Source organism: Grammomys surdaster, unplaced genomic scaffold, assembly GCF_004785775.1.
Source record: "Grammomys surdaster isolate TR1022 unplaced genomic scaffold, NIH_TR_1.0 129, whole genome shotgun sequence".
NCBI lineage: Eukaryota > Metazoa > Chordata > Mammalia > Rodentia > Muridae > Grammomys > Grammomys surdaster.
Genome location: NW_021604587.1, coordinates 9,238,565 through 9,252,109, shown reverse-complemented (window position 1 = coordinate 9,252,109; position 13,545 = coordinate 9,238,565).

Sequence of the window (13,545 nt, the reverse complement as noted above, 5' to 3'; positions counted from 1 at the left end):
TTATGAATTACATTTAAAAATAATTTAAGTTTAAGCCACCCATATTTACTTTTACTTTTTTAATTAATTTTTTTTCCTTTTTTTACTGGATATCTTCTTTATTTACATTTCAAATGTTATCCCCTTTCCCAGTCCTCCCTGAAACTCGCTATCCCATCTTCCCCTCTGCTTCTATGGGTGTGTTCCCTCACCCACCCACCCACTCCCACCTCCCTGCCCTCAAATTCCCCTACACTGGTGTTCTGGTTGGTTGATATTATTGTTCTTCCTAGGTGTTTGCAAACCCCTTCAGCTCCCTAAGTCCTTACTTTAACTCCTCCACTGGGGATCCCATTGGGGACCCCATGCTCAGTTCAATGGTTGGCTGAGAACATCAGCCTCTTTATTGGTCAGGCAATGGCAGAGCCTCCCAGGAGAGAGCTATATCAGGCTCTTATCACATGTATTTCTTGGCATCCACAGTGGTGTCTAGGTTTGGTGACTGTATATGGGATGGATCCCCAGGTGGGGCCGTCTTTGGATGGCCTTTCCTTTAGACTCTGCTCCACATTTTGTCTCCATATTTGCTTCCTTGAGTATTTTGTTACTCCTTCTAAGAAGGACTAAAGCACCCACACTTTGGTCTTCCTACTTCTTGAGTTTCATGTGGTCTATGAACTATATTTTGGGTATTCCAAGCATTGGGGGTAATATCCACTTATCAGTGAGTCCAGAGAATTCTTAATAAAGGAATTACAAATGGTTGAGAAACACTTAAAGAAATGTCCAACATCTTTAGCCATCAGGAGAATGCAAATCAGGACTACTTTGAGATTCCATCTTATGCCTATAAGAATGGCTAAAATCAACAGCAAAAGTAACAGCTCATGCTTGTAAGGATCTGGAGCAAGAAGAAACATTTCTCCATTGATGGTAGGAGTACAAACTTGTACAACCACTATGGAAGTCAATATGGTGGTTCCTCAGAAAATTGGAAGTCAATATGCCTCAAGACTCAGCTATAATACTCTTGGGCATACCCAAGAGATTCTCCATCCTCCCAGAAAGACACTTGCTCAACTATGTTCATAAAAGCTTTATTCATAACAGCCAGAAACTTAAAACAACCTAGATGTACCTCAACTGAAGAATAAATAAGTAAAATACGATATATTTACAAAATGGAGGATGCTAGGGGGGAAAATGACAACATGAAATTTGCAAACAAATGGGTGTAACTAGAAAAAAAATCATCCTGAGCAAGGCAACCCAGACCCAGAAGACAAATATAATATGTACTCACTTATGAGTAGATACTAGCTGTTAAATAAGGAATAAGCACACTACAATCCACAGATCCAGAGAAGCTAAGTAACAAAGAGGGCTTTAGGGAGGGATACATTGGTCTCCCTGGGAAGCGGAAATAGAATTTTGCAGATTGACTGGGAGCCGATGGTGATGAGAACAGAAGAAATCAAATGGGAGCGTGAGGGTGGGGGAGACAGAATGGGGAGTGACGGCTAGAATAAGTGGGCATTTATGGGTGATGTGGAGACCTAGTGCAGCAGAAACTTCCTCTAACCTATGAGGGTGATCCTAGTGAAAATTCCTAGTAATGGAGGACACGAAGCCTCAACTGTCCATCTTCTGTAACCAGCCAACACTTCCTGTGGTGGGCCTGAGACACCAACCCAGTTACAAAACCTTCGACTCACAACCTGTCCTGCCTGCAAAATGTGCTAGAGCAATGGTGGCTCAGAGCTTGTGGGTGTAGCCAGTCAATGACTGGCCAAACTTGAGGCCCAAGCCACAAGAGCGAACCCATGCCTGACACTGGTGACACTGCCTAGATGTCCAGGAACTGGAAGCTGATATCACAGAGACCTAGGGAAGAACCAAAAACAACTAATGAAATAGGAGAAAACATTAGTCACTCAAATGGTTCCAAATGACATTCTTTATCTTGGGTGTATGTGTGTGTGTGGAGGGGGGACTCTTAACAGTGGAAGTGAGGGTGTTCCTGATTCTTTTGCCTGCTCTTATGACCCTTTTACACCTACTAGGTCAGTCACCTTGTGCAGCCTTAAAACCATATGAGAGAAGAATAAAGAAAAAGATACATACATACATGCATACATACACACATTTTTTAAAAACCCCAAAATTATCCCATGTATGGTATCTATCAGCTTCTTCAGGCAAGCTGTATTAGAAGTATGCCACAGTGATTTTTCAACTGGTAGCTAATAAACAAAACATTAAGGGAAAACAATTTTGAAGACCAAAAGAAATAGAGAATAAGAAGAAATATTAAGAGAGAAGAAGAAGAAAGAAGAATTGATGCAAAGGGCACCCAGTTTACAACCAGAGGCTTAGGTTAAGTGACAAGGCTTGCCTAACCACTTTGGACATATCACTAAGGCGCTCTTAGCTTCTGTGTACTGCCAGTTCTTGGGTTAGATAAAGCTTACAGCCAGATGCTGGAGACATGTGGAAAGAGATGCTGACTGCACTCAAAGCAGAAGACATTTGTGACAACCCTGAGCAAGGTTGCCAAGGGTGGCTAGGAATGGAAGCGAAGAGTTGAGAGAGGGGTGTTTGTTCATTTGCTTCATTTGATTTGTGTTTTGCCTTTGCTTTTAGTTTTTATGTGCTAAGGTTAGAACCCAGGACTTTACACATGTGAATTGCTATAGAGTTATGTCAAAACCCTCCTTTCACTTTTTAAATTTTTAGACAGCGTCACTGGTTCAACTGGGATGTCCTACCTTGATTTTAAGATGTAGCCCAGGCTGACTTCAGAATTGTGCCCCACCTTCCTTGGCTTCAACATAATTAATATCATAGGCCAGTGCTCCACACCCAAAATCTGTTAATCTTAGTGAACAAGATCATTTAGAGTAATTCAAAATAGTATATTTGTTCAAAGAGTAAGCAGTCAGACTTTCAGAACCAACTGTTTTACATCCATAGATTCAAACATCTGTGAATGAAAAAATATTAGCAAAAAAAATGTATCTGCCTTGAACACAGGCAGACTCTGTATTTTGTCACTATTGCCTTACATCTCTTCACAAAGAGTTCACTTTGCATCCGATGTTATAAGTAACCGAGAGATGATTAGACATACATGGGAAGACATTCATGGGTTTCCAATGGACTTTGGTATCTGCTGGGAATCCCAGAACCCACCCCATGTGGATACAGAGAGATAAGTACTTTAAGAACATTGCTTACTTGATGAATGAATATGGAAATATTGAAGACAAGAATTTATATTTAAGGAAAAATAAAAAACCCACGGCCAGTGGTTCAGCCTAACTCATAAACTTATTTGTGACTAGAAGAAGATGTACTTTCTGTCCTTCACTGGTGCCTTCTTCAGCAGAATCATTCTATTTAAGGAAGTGGTCCTGGAGGATCAGGGTTTTGTGAGCCTAGGATGCCTCTACCTCACCCTATATCCTCCCAGGAGCATCTCATTCATGCCCCAGATACTCCATGCAACACAGTTTGAGATTTCTCACAAATATACAAAATACATTCTATGCTGGAGGAAAAACATTTTCAAAGTTAGTTTTAAACTTCTTTTCTCAAATCTTATTTTTAAGTAATATCACATGTTTTGAAATAAAAATCATTATTAGCTACTTAGGAGCTAGGAGACTTTGCATTTTAGAAATGTATAGGCATATATTGATGGTCATATTTAGCAGATACTCTTAAGAAGCAACATGTCTCATAAAAGAATGTATAAATGTAAGCAATATATAAATATATAATACCACGCCTTTGGCCATGAGGCAAGTGGTGATTGATATATGTGTGCAGTAGTTTTATGTCCACTTGGTGCAAACTAGAGTTGTTTGGAAAGAAGAACAACAATTGAGAAAATGTCTCCAAAAGACTGTTCTGCAGGGCATCCTCTTAATCAGTCATTGATGTGGGAGGGCCCAGGCCATTGTGAGTCTTGTAGCTCCTGGGAGGTGGTCCTGCACTATATAGAAAAGCAAATTGAACAAGCCATGAGAAGAAAGCCAGTCAACAGTGTTCTTTCATGGATCTCAAAAGATTCCTAACCTCATTCCATGTGTGTCTGGCAGTCTTATAGTTTTCAGAAAACTAAGAGACCAAAAGCCAACAGATGGGTGGATTTAGCTGTTAGAAAGCTCATCAGTCCTTTGCTGAGGACAAGGCAACACCACCCAAACCTGTCCCTGATTTTCTTTGGTCTTCACTTTGCATACGGCAGATCATGTAATTCATTAGCCTCCATAATCATATGAGCCAATATCTTATCAATGTAAAAAACACAAACTTATCACAGAGAAAAAAAATATGTTATTCTAAAACCCAGGAAATGGAAAGAAGTCTCAGTCAGTAAAGTGTTTGCTGTTCAAGCATTAATTCCTGAGTTATGGTGCCTGTAATCCCAGTGACTAGCAAGGCAGAGAAAGGAAGATCTCCCTACAATTATTTCTGTCTCCCCACCTCTCTCTCATTGGTCTTTTGAGAACTACCTGTTCAGATCACTAGACTGACAGATTTATCTTAGTTTTGTTTTTTCTCCCACAGGAAGCCATATATGGCCTTCACTTTGTTCATATTTTAAAATCTCTCCAAAGTTAAGTCAAATCACTTGCTTCACTTCATCAGCAAAAGGAGATGTGGATCTGATGGACTACAAGCCATTAGGTAGCATAGAGGAAGACACACAGCCTGTTGACCAATGATGATGCACAAACTTAAGATCAAAATGTTGTACTCTAGGTTAGAGGAGTACAGCTATTAGTAAATTTTGGTGGTATTGGTCCAAACTCCAGTACTCACTCACTCTATCTCCCACCACAGAAATCAGTAAGGCATCTGAACTACCTATAACCTTGGTCCTCTTGCCTATAAAACTGAAGTCTGGGAGAATATCTTATTGGTGTATTGATTTGTGTGTTGATGGGGAATGCTGTTGGAGGATTAGGAACACCGTGGCACAGCACTAGCTTTGAAAGTGTGGGAGCCCTATGTTTTATTCACAAAGCAAACACACACACACACACACACACACACGCACAGAGAGAGAGAGAGAGAGAGAGAGAGAGAGAGAGAGAGAGAGAGAGAGGTGGGGATAGGGAGAGAAAGAGAGAGGGAGAGAGAATAATAAAGGTAAGATAAAATATATATAAAGTTCTCTTGTGTAGAGCCTAGCACATATCAGAAACTCTAAAAAGATAACAAATAGTCTCATTACATAAAACAAAACTGAATATTAGGATTTTCCCTTACAACAAGTAGTGGGAAGAAATACCAACTGAGACAAGACCAAGAAAGACCAAGCAAAACAAGGAGTTAGGCTAAGATATTTCAGGGCAAAATTCTTCTTGTCCAAAACATTCTCAGCTATCCTCCTATATGACTCTGTGGCTGTGGGGGCCAAGGGCTGCCGATGCGGCTATCTAGCATGGGGTGAGAGCTCCTTTGTGTTAGAAGTATTTCTTGTACTATGAGCCTATCTCCCTCTGGTAGAAGTCAGAATTTACCCACTAGCTTTTCCATATTTCCTTGTAACTAAGATAAGGACCTCATCTTCCCTAGCTGCATACATCCAACTAGGGTTTATAGAAGAAAGGAACTGCCAAGTGGAATCTGTTCTCCTCTGTTGCTAGAGAGCTCCTTCCAGAGGTGGGGCAGTCATGGGCCTGTGCAAAGAGCATCTCACATGGAGCACCCTGGTAAAGCTGTGAGGCTGACGCCTGATAGTGGCAGCTGGAGGGACTTCTGTATTTCCCAAAGTTGCCAGTGCTGTGACATTTGGGCACCCATCCTGGTTGCATGAGCTCTGTGCTAATTCTTGCCCTCTATAATGCTATGAATTACCTAACTACATCGGCATGTTTTTTCTGATATTTAGCTAGTGCAGTGAAGTCTGTTATTTGTAGCTGAAACCACAGCCAGTTCCCTGAACACCAGATTCTCACTGCCTCAGTGCTCAGAAGTCTGGAGTCAGTAAATACTTGTGAGGCAAATGAATGTTCATAAGAATGTACAAAAGAAACAAAAACTGAAACGAGTTCAAAGAATCAGTATTGTAAAGTTATGGTGCATTATTTAAAAGTGTTCTATTTTGGAACTGGCTAATAGAAAATTTAGGAAGGACTTTTTTTTAATTTTTGCTCAGGACAAACTTTATTCTTTGGTTTATCTTACCTTATTTCATCAAACTGAGTTCAATTTTCCAAAATTTCATTAATCTGTTACCACATATTTGTTAATCTTATTCATAACATCTGCATTTAAATGTAACCATGACAGGCTAAATGCTATTAGCAACTACTAACAGCTTATACTATAAGTCACAAAATAAAGGCATAGATAGGGTGGGGTAGAAACGTGTTACTTGCTATTGACAAGCACAATAAAATAAAATAATTGACTTCTAGCCATTAACTATTTAAGTTAATTTAAGTAAATTAACTTATTTAAGAAGATATTAAGATATTCATTATTTTAATTCAATAAATACTTGTTTATTCAGGGACTATATACTTGATACAATGTTAGCTGTCAAAAAACCATTTGTCTTCTAGTAGTTTTAGTAAGTTCAAATCTCTGAATGTTATCTCTGAATCTGGTTATCAGCCAGTACCAAAGACCTTGATAAGATCACCTCAAAATTCCTTTGCATGTTCTGAAAAGTTCCAAAGCCTCACCATAGAAAAAGAAGTAAAATCATGCTATTCTATTTACTACTGCTTTCTATTGCCACACTTGTTTGTTTACACTCCTTCCATAGGTACCTTGTGACTTTTTTTAAACCATATATGAAATTCGTATTCTTTTCCGGATCCACAACACACTACCAAAATAAATTTTATTTATACAAGCCATACATGTGTGTAGCAGATTGGAGAATAGAGAGATGTTTACATTCCAGCAATGTGAATAACTCTAAAATGATGTCACCTGAGCTTAAACGCCACTGCATTTCCTTGCAGTGGGGCTCAGACATCCTATCACTTCCATTTCTTCCCCATCTCTACTCCTAACTACCTCTCTCCTCCTTACTCCCCTTATTCCTAACCCCTCTCTACTGCTGAGCCTCTTCTACTCCTAGCTCTCTCTCCCTTTATAACCTCATTATTCTTTAACCCTTCTCTATTCCTATCCCCTCCTTCCTTAACGCCTCTCTTTTCCTAACTGCCTTCATTCCTAACCCCCTCTCTATTACAAACCCCTTCTTTATGCATGAGCTCTTCTCTCTACCTATTATTCCCTTTTGTGGTGTTTGTATCCCTTAATTCTTGTATCTTTCTATTTTGTATAACAAAAGCACAAATCATAACTCCGGGGTATGGATCTCAGATCAAAACTTACAATGTACATAACGCTGCACATTGGTGGATTATGTTTTATTCTTCTACAAAATAGAGATCAGCCCTGTGCACAGTGTGCTTGCAAGTCATGTGAACTTATACATGTGTGCAGCCCTCAATAGGTGAGGGGCATAACTAAGCACTGGGGTTCAGATGAGCAGTTAAATCTCCCTTTCTGTGACAGCATGTAGATGAGGCTGTCTCACATCCTGACTTAAATGCTGGTGACTTATTTTTCTTCCATGAGAGCAGTTCCATTTCTATTTGATAGTATATTTGTCATTGGCCTTGGTATGGGAACTCACTTAGCAGGTCAGGTTTGGTTTAGAAAACTAATGATTTGATTTGGAGACTGTAATCTCTATCTGAGCTTTCTCTTCTCTCTGAGGCAACTTCCTACTCCTGATACTTCAGTTTCCTTATCTGAAAAAAATAGGATTGTTTTGTTTTAATTTTTAGATGTATACGAGTGTTTTGCCTGGATATGCGCCTGTAAACCACTTGCATGCCTCGTTCTGGTAAAGACCAGAAGAGAGAACTGGGTCCCCTGAAACTGGAGATATAGATGGGTGTGAGCCAGCATGTAGGTGCTGGAAATAAATTCAGATCCTCTGAAAGAGTGGCCATTACTCCAACCACTTAGATATCTCTTCAGCCCCGTGAGACTTCACTATTACCTATATCAAAGAATTGCAGTGAGGATTAAATAGTAATACGTCACAAAAGTTAGATTAGCTTTAAGTGATTTATTAAAAATCTTCCAGGTTATTATTCATTCAGTGACAAAGAGATAAAGCCGCCTGCAAAGTTAACAGCAAACAACATTGTCTAGGGATGTCCTCTTTGTTGAATGACAGCTGCTTTCTTACTAAGAAACCTTGTTCTCCAACACTGTAGACAGGTAGAGGAGCTAGAGAGATGGCTCAGCAAAGTGTAGTTTCCTGTAGAGGATTGTAGATCTGTTCCCACATGCAGATGGGCACAGTTCTCATTCAATGCCTACTTCTGGCCTCCTTTCACACCTGGCCCCTACGTAATTAAAATATATATAATAAAAACAATAGACTTCATCTTCAAAATGATAGGCCATCAGAAATGCTTGCTGAAATAAAAATGGTATGAATTAAACATTCTTGATTGTTGTAGGTTTAGGTTTGATTGCAATAGGGTTAATGTTTTAGTTCACAGGTTGTACAGGTCATGGTTTTTGGACCTTAAAGATGTGACAATTCAATGATAAGAACAAGTGTTGACATTCCATCCTAGAAGGCCTGAGGAGCAGTGTTTATAAGGGTATTTAGGTTTGACCATTGAATTTGCTTTTTGTTTTTTAACATGTACAGAGGTCCTTGTTCCCTTGTTGATTGAGATATGGATTGTGTCTCTCCTTAGAATAGGCCATACTCTTACCCTGAGTACTGAATTTGCTGTGACAAAAAAACTTTCAGAACTTAGAATTTTCCTGCTGGCATTGTAATAAAATATTGTGGCTGCAGTATTTTACTCTTTAGTGTTTTAGTAATAGGACCAACTTTGGCTACACTTTCTGCCCAGACCTGATGTTAACCTCTTACACAGAATCCCACTATGCTTGGGGACACCAGAACTGGCTTCAATGAACTGTATTCTAGTAACTCCAACTTTTTCCAATATACTAAAATAAAAGCATTGCTTCCTGTTTGATTAAATACCTCATACTCCCTCTAGTGAATATTCCTCCTCATTGCAAGAAGTCAACCAACTTCTGACTTTAGACCTTGCTTGCCCACCAACCTCTTTGAAAGCAGGACTTTTCAACTCAGGGACAGACCCTGGTCTCAAAAAAAAAGAAGGAGAAAGATAGACCACACTTACAACATCAGAAAGAGATAGCTCAGTACAACCTGACCTCTAACATTCCATTCTCCCGCATCAGGCTGCACCTCTCATTTGGAAAATTAACTTTCAGTGTTTATCATACACTCAGTTGATTTAACTCAGTGTGTAGAATAGCAACCTGTGTTATGTAGTGGGCTTTCAGAAATTGTCTATTAAATAAATCAGTAGGCTCTGATATGTACTTCAAACAAACCCCACTCTCTAGAAACATAAACTTCAAGGAATGTGTTGACATAGATATGATAGCAGAACAAAAATAGCTCCTGCACAAATAGACAGGACCTGGGAATTCAAGATCAAGACACCAGCATCATTGTGACTTTGTGTGAAGTCCTCATGATGGCAAGTGGGTACCTGCAAAGACAGGGAATGAGGATGAACTCATCCTATTTCAAACCCATCTACACACACATACACACACACACACACACACACACACATTAACCTACTCAGGATAATGGATGCTTCAAGCCATCAAATGCCTCTTAAAGTCATCACCACCTGTCAGAAACTGAGGATCAAGCCTTAACATGAGTTTTGGTAGTTAGAAATCAAAATGAAAAACCTTAACAGAGGGTACTAACTGTTACAGTAACTTCTATTTGTTTTATAGTTATTGACCCATTTAATCCTAAGATTTCTGGGAAGTAGGAAATTAGACCCATTACTTGCATGAAAACATCAAAAAGGAGTTATTAAGTTGTAGAATAAATATTATCTACTTTATAAAACTTTCCAAAAATTTCCCAGGGTGTTTATAAAATTTAGCATTCACTAAATGATATATTAAAAGTTCTTATTACTCCACATTCTCCCCAAAATGCATTTCCAGACTAAATTTTCTGTCTGTATAAAGACAGATGATGTGAAGAGATATATACATTGACTGGAATACAGTTCAGTAAACAGAAATATCAAAAAAACACTAAGATGGATAGGAAGAGGAGATAGCAAAGTCAAAGGAGGTCAAAAAGCTGGGAATTGAAAAGTCGCAAAAAGGCTTTAAGAATAATTCATTGATAGGGGCCTGGAGAAATGGCTCAAAAAGAGTACTGGCTGCTCTTTGAGAGGTTTGATTACTAGCACCAATGTTAGCTGTTCACAATCATCTGTAACTGTAGTTTCAGTGGCTCTAACCCCTTATTTTGGCTTCTGTGAGCATCAGCCACAGATCTCATGCACAGACATTCATGCATGCAAAATACCTGTACACATTTTTTATTAAAACAAAAAAGACTAAATGGTAACCTTGCATGTACCAATCCAAGAAATAGAACTGTGCATCTGCCCTGTCTCTCAAGCCTCATTCAACTGTCAAAAACTACAAGGGACAGCTGAACTAAAGATGAAGGAATGGAAAATTCCTTTCTCTACTTCTCAGTTCTTTTCTCTTCTTAACATTACCTTTTCAATAAACTGATGTCCCTAAACACTTGTACTTCTCTTATGTTATGAATAATTCAAATCGATAGCATTATTTTTAACCTGAAGTCATCACTTACCCCAGTATTCATTCATTTTCTTTTCTTCTCTTCTAGAAAGTGTTTGCTATATTTAATTTTGATTAACAGGGGAACAGCCAGAGCATAAATGACAGAAGATTAGAAAACCCTTAGTACAAATCACAAATCAACTCAGGTTAAAAAACAACCTGTTAATTTTTCTTTTTTAAAAATTAATATTTAGTTAGTTACATCCCAAATTCTATCCCCTCCTTGTACCCCTCACAGAATACCTCCCCACATCTCCCTCTCCTTCTCCTCTGAGAGGGTGCTCCCCTAATATTCCCACAGTGGCACAGCAAGTCTCTGCCTGATTAGGTGCATCTTCTCCCACCGAACCAGACAAGACAGCCTTGTTGGGGAACTTATACCACAGTCAGACTACAGCTTTAGGGAAAGGCTCCACTCCAGTTGTTGGAGACCCACATGGAGACTGAGCTGCACATCTCAAGAATTATATTCTTAATCTAAAAATCTGTAACCAAAGAAACTGAGCTGAAATTCTTCTTCTGTCTATATCAGCTTTCAATGGGCATTCCACTCGTACCCCCATTGTACTCCTGGAACAATCTTCAAATCCTCATCAGCCTCATACCCACCAGTCTTCTCTGTTGATGGGAGCTGGAGTCTAGCTGAGTCACCCTCCCACTGAGGGTGCTCATTTGATATTTCAGTGCACTCTAGTTAATATATGCTGCCTGGTTCAGTATCTAAGAGATCTCAGGGGTCCAGGTTAGGTTAGACTGCTGGTCTTCCTGTGGGATCACCCTCCTCAACTTCTTCAAGGCTTTCTCTCGTTCAATTGTAGGAGTCTCTGACTTCAGTCCATTGTTTGGGTGTAACTATCTGCCTCTGTCTCAGTCAGCTGCTTGTTTGGCCTCTCAGAGGGCCAAAACAAACCTCAACAGATACACAAAGATTGAAATAATCCCATAAGTCCTATCAGATCACCACAAACTAAAGTTAGACTTCAATAACAATAAAAACAAAAGAAAACCCATATTCCCTTAGTTACTGAACAACTCTCTACTCAATGATTACTTGGTCAGGGAAGAAATAAAGAAATTAAAGACTTCCTGTAATTCAGTGAAAATGATGACACAGCATACCCGTACTTATGAGACACAATGAAAGCAGTGCTAAGAGGAAAATTCATAGCACTAAGTGCCCTCTTAAAGAACTTGGAGAGATCCTACACTAGCAACTTAACAGCACACCTGAAAGCCCTAGAACAAAAAGAAGCAAATACACCCAAGAGGAGTAGACCACAAGAAATAGGTAAACACAGAGTAGAAATCAACCAAATAGAAACAAAGAGAACTATACAAAGAACCAACAAAACCAAAAGCTGGTTCTTTGAGAAAATCAACATGAAAGATAAACCTCTAGCCAAACTAACTAAAGGGCACAGAGACAGTATCCAAATTAACAAAATTAGAAATGAAAAGGGAGACATAACAACTTGCTAATTTATAAGCCATAAAAGGCACCAATTTTTCTGGATCATAGTATTAAATATTTTAAGTCTGTAGAAACTTCAAAGAAGAACCAATTGGAGCATCCTTGAGGTATAGGGTAGCTTTTCACTGCAGAGACCATTGAGTCCTTCCTTGAACAGACACCTTCTGTGTCTACTAGATTAGCATGCTTTTATAAAATCAGCTATGAAAATGTCCTAATAGACAAAAGTGTCATCGTCCATAGCAGCCTGAAGACTTCTACTCCAGAAAAGTTGGGATTCTTAAATTGACTCTACAGAAAACAATTTCAGGTTGTGTCAAAATGAAGCAATGTTATGTTCATCAACAATATATTTTAATATATATTTAGGCAAGGGTATTAATAAAGAGATCAAGAAACTAATAAATGATATATGATAAATAATAAATGATAATAAATAATATATGATAATGAATGATAAAATGATAGTTATATATACTCAAGAATGGTGGTCATGTGCTCTTCTTCAGAGATTTAACAAAAATAACAATGTATGATCTTGATAACTTTTGAAGTTACATTGTTAAAAGTTTTAAGAGATTAAGGGAAAATGTTTTGATATACTTATTTTTATCTAAAGAGCTTTAATGAGATCATAAGGTGATTTGTGATGTATATTATACAGAGTGTCAGGCTAATAAAACATAGATCAAGAAAGTCAACAGAGTTATTACTGTACATAGGTCACAAGTAAATTAAGGAATGTGCTTGACTATGAACATGGTTCATAATATTGTTAGATTAAAAAAAAAACATTCTCAGCAGGGGTGAGAGGTTTTTGTCCTCCCCATTGCCTTCTTATCCTCACTCAGATATAGCAACATTCAGGATATTGGTGTATATAGAGAATGGGATTGAGCAAAGCATTTGTACTGTCTGCCTAGAGTTCTACAGAAACTCAGCATTAGTGGGGGGGGGAATTGTTGCCCAGACCCTCAGGCTTCACAGAGCCAAGCTCTCTACTGAGACATTTTGTGAATCCATTCTTTCAAAGACAGGCTATTAAACTCCAGGTGGCAGAGGACAGCTGAACATTCAGGGGAAAACTCTGCCTACTCAGATGATGTAGCTTCTTTCAGGTTGCATACTTAGCTTTCTCATTTCTCATTATAAACCAAAAATCATGTAAAGCATCCTACATGCTGTATTTCTTCATGTTGTAGAATCTTCACACCAACATTAGATAGACAAACAGCCTGTTGCCCATAAAAATGTGTCTGCTCTTTGTTTCTATTTCCTGAAGAGAATAGTAAGAAAAAGAAAAAGAAAGAAAGAAAGAAAGAAAGAAAGAAAGAAAGAAAGAAAGAAAGAAAGAAAGA